This window comes from Micropterus dolomieu, linkage group LG16 (genome assembly GCF_021292245.1).
Source record: "Micropterus dolomieu isolate WLL.071019.BEF.003 ecotype Adirondacks linkage group LG16, ASM2129224v1, whole genome shotgun sequence".
Lineage (NCBI taxonomy): Eukaryota > Metazoa > Chordata > Actinopteri > Centrarchiformes > Centrarchidae > Micropterus > Micropterus dolomieu.
This window is the reverse complement of record NC_060165.1, coordinates 1,704,986-1,717,537: the sequence shown is the minus strand read 5'-3', so window position 1 is coordinate 1,717,537 and position 12,552 is coordinate 1,704,986. Positions and strand designations below refer to the sequence as shown.

The 12,552-nt window shown below is 42.3% G+C and overlaps 1 protein-coding gene and 1 long non-coding RNA gene across 2 annotated transcripts in view; both read left to right on the top strand.

Annotated features, from left to right (window-relative positions):
• mpped1 (metallophosphoesterase domain containing 1) overlaps positions 1-12,552 on the top strand; it is a 118,325-nt gene that overhangs the window by 17,454 nt on the left and 88,319 nt on the right. The window lies entirely within an intron of this gene.
• LOC123985055 lies at positions 681-8,297 on the top strand. Its single transcript, XR_006828586.1, has 3 exons — positions 681-765; positions 2,958-3,154; positions 3,573-8,297. It is a non-coding gene; the product is annotated as an uncharacterized LOC123985055 (long non-coding RNA).

Genomic DNA, 12,552 nt, shown 5'->3' with positions numbered 1-12,552 from the left:
GAAAGTTGCGTGGCGCTGCAGACAGCCCCCAGCTGCAGTTGTACATGGATCATGCGTTAAATTCATCCAGCCAGAGGGAAAGACCACCAACTGTCGTAATATAGCGACACAACCCATTGTAGGTATCGGAGAGGGAATGGGGCATTGGGGCGTGCGGGGCAGGGACAGGAGATCACGGTGCGGACGGTCGGCGATTGTTCCCTCTGGCTGGATGAAGCACGATCTGCTGGCATTTCCTCACGTCTGGGTCATTCCAGCATACTGTAGCTGTTTCTGCTGGGGTTTCCCAAAGCAGTTTTTCAGGTTTGCTGTCCCAAATACTTAGTGCACTCTTAGTCAGGATGGGCAGGTACATACGATTTCCACATACTGGGGACGCAGTGAACGAAACAAACCAAGGTTTTTACGCTGCGGCTGCTTTCCCTGCCGACTCTCCATGGCGGAAACCATTAAAACACGCAAAACCCTCATTTAAATACTCCCACCTCCATTGTGTTTGCACCTGTCTGTTTGATTTAACACTCTTTGAGTTTCATATAGACTTTATTTATTCCCTGATTTGTTATTATTTTTGTAATGATTCAGTTTGGTTTACTTTGCCATTCCTCTTTAGATTTTTATGTTTACATGCTTTCTGGTTTTTTTTTTTCTGTTTTCCCATCAAATTTGTTTTCTTTTAGTGCATGGAAGTCTGGTGTCTGGTCTGCTATAGGCTTAACTCACAGTCGACAGTCAGTCTGATCTGTCTCACACACGCCACAGCAGGTGAGTCACTGCCACGTCAGGTAGCATTCACTGCAGCCAAAACATGTCAATGGCAAATCAACATCCATCAGAATTCATGGGTTCTAGGTTACATTCCTCATTCAGAAGAGTAACACTTTCATAACTCCTGAGCAGGGCCACATAAAGACAATGGCAATAGCCAACTGCAAAGGTATTACAACAGCAGTTGAGGACATGTTTCACCCTTTTTCTGATTTATTTGTTGCTTGGAACAGGAAATTCACACAGGACTAAAAGAATAAAATGAAAACTGAGCAAACTCCAGCTAAGCTAGCAAGTGGATCTTGAATTAAAATTATTTTCTCAACAAACTTCCTCAAAGGTCAAGAATGAACTTCCATGTATGAAAATAAAATCCTTTAGTAGTGTGGTGTATTTGGTTGTATTTTGTCAGAAGATGTTTGGTCTTCCCTGAACTCCTGTTACAACTTTTTGTTGCAATGTGTGTTTCAATTCCAATGTTTCCATTTTCCCTTTCAGTTCTGTTGTCAGTGCCAGTGTCCTGTTATTGTACTTTGTTATTCAGGGATGGACAGTAATTCACCTGGCTTGTATGAAATATAATTAATTGGGCTGCAGGTGTCTTATCAGATTTTACTGGACAGCTGGAGAAACTATCAAAAAATTGTTAAAGCTAAACAAACACAATATTTTTCAGAAATAGTTTCTCTAAATGCCAACAATCCACGTGTTCTTTTTAAAACCATTGGGTCTGTGTTGAACCCTCCACAATCCACCTCTATTGAATTATCACCTGATACTTGTGAGAAATTTTTGGACTTTTTTAACAGTAAAGTTTCAAATATCAGAGCCAATATATTGCCCCCCTTTTTAAACTTCTCCTTAAACATGCACTGCTCAGCTATTTTTTGTCAGTTCGAGCCAGTTTCACTGCCATCTCTTACAAAAATCATCAATCAAATTAAATCCTCCACATCCCCCACGGACCCTGTCCCTCCACACCTTTTTAGGGATGTGTGGGAAATGATTGGCTCTCATGTTGAGGAAATTATAAATAGTAGCCTGTCTTCTGGAGTTGTGCCTGCATTTTGTAAAAAAGCAGTGATTGAGCCACTGATTAAGAAAGCTGGACTTGACTCCACAAATGTTTCAAATTATCGCCCTATTTCAAAGCTTCCCTTTTTATCGAAAACTTTGGAAAAATGTGTACTTATGCAGCTACAGTCTTTTCTGGAGGCACATGGCACTTTAGATATTTTTCAGTCAGGTTGTAAAGCATTTCATAGCACTGAGTCTGCACTTTTAAAGGTTTTTAATGACCTGTTTTTAATGACAGATTCTAGTGATTCAGCCATTTTAGTGCTTTTAGATCTCACTGCTGCTTTCGACACAGTTGACCACACAATTCTTTTATCTCGCATGGAAAACTGTGTGGGAGTCAGGGGGACTGCCCTAAAATGGTTCCAGTCATATCTTTCAGGGAGATGCTTCTTTGTTAAAATGGGGGACTCTACCTCATCAACCGCGCCTCTTAATTGGGGTCCCCCAGGGATCAATTCTTGGTCCTATTCTTTTTGCACTGTACCTCCTTCCGCTTGGAATAGTTTTTAAAAAGCATGGCATCTCCTATCATCTTTATGCTGATGATTATCAAATTTATGTGTCAATCAGAAAGCATGAAGGCAGCCCCCTGACACCCCTACTTGACTGTGTAAATTACGTCAAAGTGTGGTTAGGCCAAAATTTCTTAAAACTAAATGAGAGTAAAACAGAGATAATGCAGTTTGGCCCCACTAACCCCATGATAGACTTGGGCCCCCTCAATGACTTTGTGCATCCTGTTGTAACTAACCTTGAGGTCAAAATAGACAGTGATTTTAAACTTGACAAACAAATAAATGCGGTTGTGAAATCTAGTTTTCATCATCTTCGCCTTTTAGTCAAAGTTAAACCGTTTTTGTCTTTTAACAGTTTTGAACAAGCTACACATGCTTTTATTTCTTCTAGTTTAGACTACTGTAATGCACTTTATATCGGTATAAATCACATACCACAAATCATTTCACGCTTACAGTTAGTCCAAAATTCTGCAGCACGTCTTTTAACAGGAACCAAAAAGCAAGCTCATATAACTCCACTTCTTGCCTCATTGCACTGGCTTCCTGTTCGTTTTAGGATTGATTTTAAGATTTCATTGTTTGTTTTTAAAGCTGTGAATGGACTGGCCCCAACATATATCTCGGACCTCATCCAAATTTATACGCCAGCGCGGTCACTGAGGTCAGAGGGCCAGCTCCAGCTTGCGGTCTCCAAGACAAGACTTAAAACTCGGCGGGACAGGGCCATTTCTGTGGTTGGACCTAAACTCTGGAACGCTCTGCCCCTCCATGTCCGAACAGCCCCTACAGTTGAGTGTTTTAAGTCTCGTCTAAAGACACATTTTTATTCTTTGGCTTTTAACTCCGCGTGAGTTGTATGGTCCTCTAGTGTCTTTTATTGTTTTACTGTATTTTAGTATTTAAACCTGATGCTCTTATTTTGTTTTTACAAAATTTTATATTAATTGTTTTGTATGTTTGAGTCTTCTGTGCAGCACTTTGGTAACTTTGTGTTTGTAAAATGTGCTATAGAAATAAAGTGGATTGGATAAGACAAGTTGGTCTATTTTTGTTAACCAGTCATTTCAATACAGAGGTGTGACTCAAATGAAACCAGATACTTTCAAAACTGAGTGCGACATTTGAGATGCAAGTTGTGTTGAAAGGTAACTGAACGCTGCATTAATATTTGACATTCCTCCCTCTTCCTGTGTGTCCTGCCTGCAGGTCGTGTGGGTCTTTGGAAGGACATCTTCACAGTGTCTATGAATGAAAAATTTGATGCGACGTACAGACAGAAGATGGGCAAATCCGACCTGACCTTTGACTTCTGTCTGTGAGGGGCCCCTGACCCCGCCCTCCCCCTGTACCGCCTCCCTACTCTCCTCTCCACTGATCTACTTCAGTACAGTCGACAAGTGCACACTTCCTGCCAAAAGCCATGCTCTTACATCTCCATTCAGTCAATCAGTCTGACAGTGGGATTACACTACAAGCCTCATGTCAACAAGTCATCAAAAAACCCTCCCTTGTGGACTGATAAATCCAGACTTAGCAGGAATCTATTGAAATTTCTCAATCAATATTCAAACCAAACCTCTCTCAACCCCTGCCTCCACAGTTTGTTCCCACTGCTGTGTATGTGTACAAACCAAGCAGGGTTCCACCCATATGGGTTTTTAGGGGCACATACGTTCATAACAGGGAGCTATATGCGGATAATTATAACTGAAATACACAGAAAATCACATGTCAATAAGGGAAAAAACGCCACTTCAGCCGTTACACTTTTTATGTAATGATTATCTTTCTTCTGGGCAAAGTTGCTCTGTCTGTTATTTGCCTGTCCAGAAGGGCCTGGTTATGCTAGAAAAAAAAGCAGCTAGTAGAAAGTGTTGTCTGACCACATCTAAAGTCAAACGTGTTTATATCTATTCCAAATGGTAACATTCAAAAGGTAGTTTTGGCGTCTGGTCTGTTTTTCCCGTGCGATGCAGCTAGCAAGAAAACACTCTCTCTACTCTCTCACCACTGCTCTCCTGGAGTTTCAATTCTCCAGATTATTCCCCCCACATGATGAAATATCACAATCTGTCCATCCACTATAGCTATTACAAACAGTATCACTGCTGTTTGCGATTGAGTTTCTTATATTACGTACGTATTCCACAAATTTATCCAGTTGTGTTTAAACAGAGAGCGAGAGAGGCAGCACAATTGTCAGATAGCTGTTCTCCTCCTCCTGTCTGAACCCGGAGTGAGAACACTTTGTCTTGGGGACCCTACCTGAAGCCCCTATTGCCCTTAACAACTCAGGTCGCACTTCTGGAAGGGGTTCGTAGGCTCTCTGGACTGGCTCTTAGGACAGTGTGAGGAGCTCAGACAGTTAGCTTTCAATGTGCAGTTAAACTGAAAGGAGCAAATTCCATTCATTTTTTAATGATGCTTGGAAGTCTCTATGTGGACATACTTCAGGCAGGTCCAGCTGGGAGAGGACCCTGGGGCAGACCCAGAACATGCTGGAGGGGTTGTATCACACCTGGCCTGCTTCCACAGAGAGATATGTAACGGCTGCTTTACTTAGTCTGTGATTGCCTTTATATTCTAATCTATGTCTTTGACCAGGAGCCTATGAGGACACCAGTGTATAGGGTGCATCATAAATCCTATAGGGTTCAGCTGAGGAGTGGTGAAACTCTTTTGCCCTGATGTGTTTGCTCTAACAAGAGGGAGAGGAAGGGCCATTTTGGCCTACTTGGGCTGATCACAAGGAGACTATGCTCAAGCTTACCTTCTAGAGGGTAATGAGTCCTGAACAGGTAGTGTAAAGTGGGTTTTTCTGCAGCTGCTGGAAACAAGGTTGATGATTGCGGTGACCTTGAACCAAAATAGTGAAGTTGCAAGCTTGAAAACCAAAACAATATCTAAAAGATGCTGAAACGCTCCTTAGAGTTGGGGGGAACAGTTTTTTTTATTTAAGTCATGCATTCACTTTGACTTGTGATTTGCAGTGTTTATCAGCCACAAATATCTGTACGAAGCCTCAGATATTCTCTTCGATGATTCAGGATGTCAGGTGGATAGACCCTCTGAAACATTTACACCATCATGAGACACTAACCTCTCCAGAGAAGCCAAGGCTAATGAAACTATTTTATGGTCAGTAGCGCTATAGGTGAGGCCACACACACCTGGTGGTGTTGTGGTGTTGGTGGGGAAACTTGAACACATTACTGCCTGTAAGTGAGGAATAAACTTACCCAGCAACACCCTGCTGTTGAAAAGATGTTGGAAAGACATTAGGCACGATGGCTGATTAAGACTTATCTACAGTTCTAAAATGCTTATAGATGTCACAAGTTACAGATGTGATGGATATCTTCTAACTGAGTAACTTACACAGATAACAATAACCATATCTGCCCTTTAGTTTGTCAAACCGATATATTAGTCTAACCACTTGTCTGGATGCCGCAGTGGCTCATAGTCAGGTAGACGCTTGGAAGGTAACTGTAAGAGGGTAAGCCAAACCAGTAGGGACGTCTATCACGCAGCTCAGTTTCACAGCTGAGACACTGTTAGATGATCATTGTGCTGCAGTGCAGCCTCCATCACTGGTTGTCACTGGACACTTATGTACAATCTGTATGTGAGTGTGTGTCTGAGAGAGACAGAAAGAGGTAAAAAGAGAGTTATATCTTACGTTTGTACCTCCAGAATGTATCATGGCTCTCAGACTGACCTACATATCAAATTCAAGGTTTCATCAATAACCACCATATGTAGAATAATGTATGATAATAATGTGTAACTCTTCAGTGATAGTGTCAAAGATAACGCTGTGTTAGCATCTGATGCTGAGATGAATGGGCTGAAAGCAAAGACGGCTGCAGGATTTTCGCCTTACTCTGAAACAAAAGCTTACACAATCAGAATCAATTCTTATTGATCACATAAAAAAATCTACAAATAATGATTTTAAGGAGTAGCACACTTCACTCCTAAACACTTTGCTTTAAAAAGTTTTAACTGGTATTTTGTGTACAACCATGGTGGTTACCTTGTCAGCATTTGAAACAATCTGCTGCGCTGTATTTACTGTACATCATAAAATAGAAACCCTCTGGTGGTTAAGATGAGCAGCTGCTGCTCAGTTGCAGATACAGCTGTGCCAAACACTGTTGAAAGTATATAATGTATTTTCTCCCAGGTATAAAGGCATTTTTAGACCCTCATCCTTAATGTAGACAAACATTTAAACCTTGTCATTATTTTTCTCTTTTTTAGTTTGTTTTGTTTGGAGAGTAAAAATGTGATAATTCAAAAGATATGATGTGTACACAAAGATATACATATATACAGAGACACGTAAATCTGTATATACATGAATAAAAAATAAAGCCTGTGCAGGAGAGGTAGAAAGCCAAAAACTTATGCAAAGGCCTCTTCTAACTACTCAAGGCGACATAAACAGGATTACATGAAATCAACAAGACATGACAGAGCTCTGTAAATAACACCGAGGACACGGAGAGGTAACTCTGCTAAACTTACATCGACACCACAGAGCTCCATCAGATTTCCCTCAGGATGGTTAAGACAGCTAGTTAAGAGAAGTGATGAGTGTGTTTGTTTTGATAGTAAAATCTCACACCATGGCTAGATAAATCTGCCCAGGGACCCCTCCGACCACATGTTGCAATTCAGACAACACATTATTGTGACACTTAAGTCTTAAAACTACAAGAAAAGATAATAATGCAAGACCCACCTTAGTTAATATTAATATTATTTCCTATATGAATTAGCTGTTGATCAAATTACATACAACACACTTACACAGAGTGAACTTAGGTGCCATTATTTTTACGTGTTTCATAATCAGATTCCTTCCTAATGTAATTTTAATACACTTGTTTACACGTGGCCACATTCACACTCTGTTAGCTACATCACAAATCTGCTTACAGTCCATCTCAGTGTTCCCAGCTACATGCAAATTAGAGTTGGCTCTACTTCAGCCCAGAGGGGGGTGGTAATGCACCTGAAACTGTTTGGTACACTTTGCATGTGGCAGGAAGAACAATGGCAGACTTCGGTTGCCAGGACATGTACAGGTATTTCAACAGACCATTTATTGGCGTAGTTACACTTCAGGAGAATAAAGACTGACTATGCGTCTTAGAGAAATGGATGTATTCACACCTATTAAACACCTGCATCTCAAACCACCTCCCATGGTGGTCGGATTTCAGTCCATATCTAATACTTCTTGGATGCATTTACACCTTGCTTTTTAGCTATCAAATAGCTAACTGAGCCACCCAAGATGTATGGAGTGCATAAGTGGAAATGGGGCTCTGGGGAACTGATTGGTGATCCACACACTCTTTTTCCTGTGTGAACCAGACTACACATTCCCACTGACTGGTGAACAGTGTGTTTCTCTTTGTTTATCTTGGTTTTCTCAGAAATGTCAGGTTAGGGCTGCAGGAGAGGAGAGAGCAGCATATTATTAACCCATAACCAGCATTAACTGTGTTCTGCTACTCACTGTAGTGTCACCACAGCAACGGCATCTGGAGTCAGACTATCCACTAGCATCCCCTCCTCTTTCTCTATTGCCACAATGGTTTCCAGTCAGCAGATCAGTCCCTTCCCTCTGCCAGACACTTGTGAATGTCTTTATTGTGTTGATGTAAACAACAACCTCAGCACACACTCGTCACGCCGCCTCTTTCACGGCTGCTCATTCTTTCTTTTCATTGTTCTTTCTTCTCGCTGTCACTCTGTTTACAGCCGTTGGCAAGGCTTCAGCTGCCCCTCTCCACTTTTATGGTTTGTTTGGGTTTTTATACATGCCTGTCTCTGTTTCTTGGGTGTCTTGCGTTGTATTTTACATGCTTTGCTTGCTGGTTTATTAATAAAGGTATGTCTTCAGGCAGTATCTGATTACTGTGTGTTTAGTGTTGTCAACATGCTGCTATCAGGAGAGATGGAAGTTTTAGATTGTTGCTGCCATAAAATGCAGGCTGGTAACAGAAATTAAGCACAGCACAACCATAAGGGGATTCTGGGTAGGCAATCATCAGGTGGTACATGAACATCCATAAAGAAATACTCTTACACTACAGCACTACTTATCAACCACAAACGCTTAAGGTAAGGGTGTGAACACACCTGCATATGTACTTTAGATGAGCTGTGATGACATGAGACGTAAGTCTTCATGGGCCCTTATGCTTTTCTCAAGCATGTTTTTTGGCCGTGGTGAAAGAAGATACAAAATCTCTCCCTTCTGTCGAAAGATTGAAAGAAGAAATAATACAAACTTCTTACAAATGAAAAGTTTAATTCATAAGCAAAAATGCAGCCTTTGCACATGCAAACACTGACAGAATAGCCTGATTATGCAGTATATTACACTATTGGAATATCATTACTGATACGAATGATTAAAGTGTGAACAGAACTTCAATGAATTGTATTTTGGATGCTCATTATATATATTTTAAATATTAATAATCAGCTATAGTTGTTTAATGGATGGAATGGAATGAACAATTATATAGCAGAATCAAATGAATAAATCAGAATCAGAACTCAACTAAAATAGATGCAATTAAGTATAGTACTGCAGTAAATATACTCAGTTGTTTTCCACCACTTTTTTCGGTTGCTACCCTTTATTTAATGTCCGTCCTGTTATCGAACACTTCAAAGAGAAACATACATTCTGTTTTTTGCATCCATGGTGACCAGATAACTGACAAAAGCAGGTGGAGGCAACAAAACCAACCTGTGTTAACAGCTGATTCATCTCTCACACACACACACATACACACACACACACACACACACACACACACACACACACACACACACACACACACACACACAGATCATGTTCATGTGTTAACTAGCAACCGCAGTCCGTCCTCCCAGTGTCGTTTATCAGCCTCCTGTCTTCCTACTGCCTCACTTCCCACACATACCCGTTTTGCCCAGTATGGCCAATCTGCTGCCACTTCACCCTGGACTGAGACAGCTGGTCATCGGTTTGCGGCCCCACACGGCTCCCAGCACTACCACACACTCCTCCACAGGCAGACAGAAGGGTGGGGCATCCAGGCAGACAGGGATCCACACAGATGGAGGTAAGTGTTCAGTTCCCTCTGCTAGTTTTGCCTATTCGAGCTTTAATATAATTGATTGATATTACAGTTTACTGAATATTTCTTTGTCAGAAAAGTCTTAGCCTGGCTTGTGGTGTAAACACCACCTGAAAAGTTTGGTGGCACTTTCTAATAATGAAGAGTTTCTAAGTTGTAACTAATGGCCTCATTAATGGTTAATAGAAGACTTACTGTTTTTACCCTGTCCTGCCCAGCAGCCTGGGATGCAGTATGAGGATCTGGATACCATGTCGTGCCAGACAGATTTTACTTTAACAAAGGAGTTTTAATTTAGTCCTTGGTCATCTTTATTATTGGGAATAATAATGAGAAGGAGGGATTTGGAGGAAAGAAAAAAAAGGGGTGGGGCGGAGGGTGTTTCTGTATGTGTGTATGTGTGTGTGTGCACACAAGCCTGTCACGCAATGTAGTTATTAGTGAGAGTGGGCTGCCACAACAGGCGCACTGGCCCCAGCTGCATGGGAGTGAGACCACAGGAGAACCAGGGGCAACAGCCCTCAGCCCAGCCAGAGGCCACCCTCAAAGTGCCGGCAGAGTCATAGCCCCGGGCCCCGCGAACCCAAGGCCTGTCTAGCCCAGACATCCACCCCAACGGGAGCAAGCCAAGACCCACCACGACAGCACCAGCTGTGCGCCAGCGGAACTACCAAATGCACTCGTCCCGGGAAAGCCGGCAGGGGGCGCCACATCCATCAAGCCCAGGGCATGTGCCAGCGACCACCCCGCCCAGCCTAAGTGCAGGCCCCTGGGGCCCAGACTCACGGCCTCACCCACACCCAGTAAGCAAGGTCCCCTAGTTCAGGCCAGGAGCCTGCAGCCCCCAGCATCATTTAGATCACATTGTAAAGATCTGTTTGAACTTTTTGAACCCAGTGATCAGTGGCAACAAAGCCTAATGAAAACTACAGCAATTCACACACACAGCCTGGCAACCCAAATCTTTTCCTTATTAATGGCTTAAAGCAGATATGACAACATTAGAAAACAATAGTTACAACGTATGGACTAATAATACACTGCTCAAAAAAATGAATGGAAGGGATCTTTATGAACAAAATAGTTAAAATTTCAAAATCTTTAGTTGTATAATTTGTTGCAAACAAATGACGTTACTGTGGTCAGTGGTAACCACAATGACCAACTGACTGAGGGCTGGATTCAAAATCACACCAAAAATCAATGTAAAGAAATTAAATATCACAGGCTGATCTAACTTGCATTATTTTCTTTGAAATGGCGGACCTGCCAATGCTGGTGAATCTCTGGTGAATGCCAGTCGAGCTTGACGGTGCTGGGCTGTTAGCATAGATCCCACTAGAGGAAGCCAGGCCCCCTCTGGTCCTGTCCAGCTCTCCTCGTGTAATGGCCCATCCCTTGGTATCTCCTCCATGCTCTTAAGTCTTTCCTTGGAGACACAGCAAACCTTGTTGATAAGGAACATTTTGATGTTCCATCCTGGAGGAGCTGGACTACCTGTGAAACCTGAATGGGCTTCATGTACCACATCATGCTACCAGTAGTAACAAAGACACTAGCAAAACTAGAGAACAATCAGTCAGGAAGGATAAGGAGAGAGCAACTGTCTGTGGACACCACTCTCAATACCATTCCCATTTTTGGATGTTGTCTTGATGTTGCCTCTCCAGTGCACCTGTTGTCACTTTTATATGCACCACAACAGATGACAGTGATCAGAGTTCAGGTCTAGCTAAGAGTCATTAGCTGACCCCACAAGTGTTCATGGACCTTCCAGCTCTAGTTATTTCTCTCATGTAACTGTTCTTGCTTGGGAGACAACAGATTGATAAAGTAGAGACAGTAGCTCAGGCGTCAGACTAGCAGATATCTGTGTTCTCTGGGGATCTGGCAAGGTTGAGTCTTACAAGAATGTTTACACGAACTTCCTGGCTCCACTGATTAGAGTGCAGTAATAAATTCCAATATGATGTAGCATTGGAGTCTAAACATCAGATAGATTTGTTTTTCAGGTTAAGGCCAGCTAAAGATGAACTAAGAGGGAAACATACAGGACCTAGGGGGAGGATAGAAACATAAAAGGGACCAATAGATGTTCTCCTTCAGATTTGGTGTTGGTATATGTTCACATGTTGTATGCTGGCACTATATCTCCTCGGCCAGGCTCAATAAACCATGCTATGTAAAGTCATCAGTCTCCAAAACTTCTTCATCACAGCTGAACCTGGCTCACAATATTTCTTCAACATGATTCACAATCGCTTATGCTTCCTAACTGTACAGACTGATATCCCTGAAGTTTAACTGACCTGAGTTATACTGTAATGATTAAGTGTTCCCTTATAATTTATCACACAATGATGGCAGCCTCTGGATTACACTTTTTGTATTTTTGTTTATTACCTCTGTTTTCTGCCATCCCTCTCTAGTAACATTTACCAGAGAAGAGCTCTTAAACATTGGACTTTCACCTGCTCACACTATTCCACCACTCCTTATCGTACCTGGAACTTTCCCGGAGTTATTAGTTGGAGGAGCGACAGTTCTGTACGGGATCTACCGGAAACGCCGAAGGGGAAAGCGTGCTGACTCGCTGGTTAAACTGAGACAGCGGCCACCTGGCGAACGTCTGCTCTCTGGCCAACAAAATGGATGAACTACTGCTCCTCAACAGAACTAAGTCGGACTTCTGCAGATCTGCCGCCCTCTGTTTCACCAAGTCCTGGCTCACCGAGCACATCCCGGACAGCGCACTTCAACTACCGGGTTTTAATCTCTTCCTTGCGGATCGTGTAACGGAGCTCACAGGAAAAACAACTCTGTCTCTACATAACCGAAGGTTGGTGTATAGATGTCACAGTGTTGAAGAAATCATGCAGCCCTCACTTAGAGACATTATTGATAAACTGTAAACCTTTTTATTCACCGCTTGAGTTTTCCTCGTTTGTTCTGGTGGCCGTCTACATTCCACCTCAGGCCTGTGTTAGTGAGGCGTTACTACACCTGGCCGACCAGATAACTAACGTGGAGAAAAA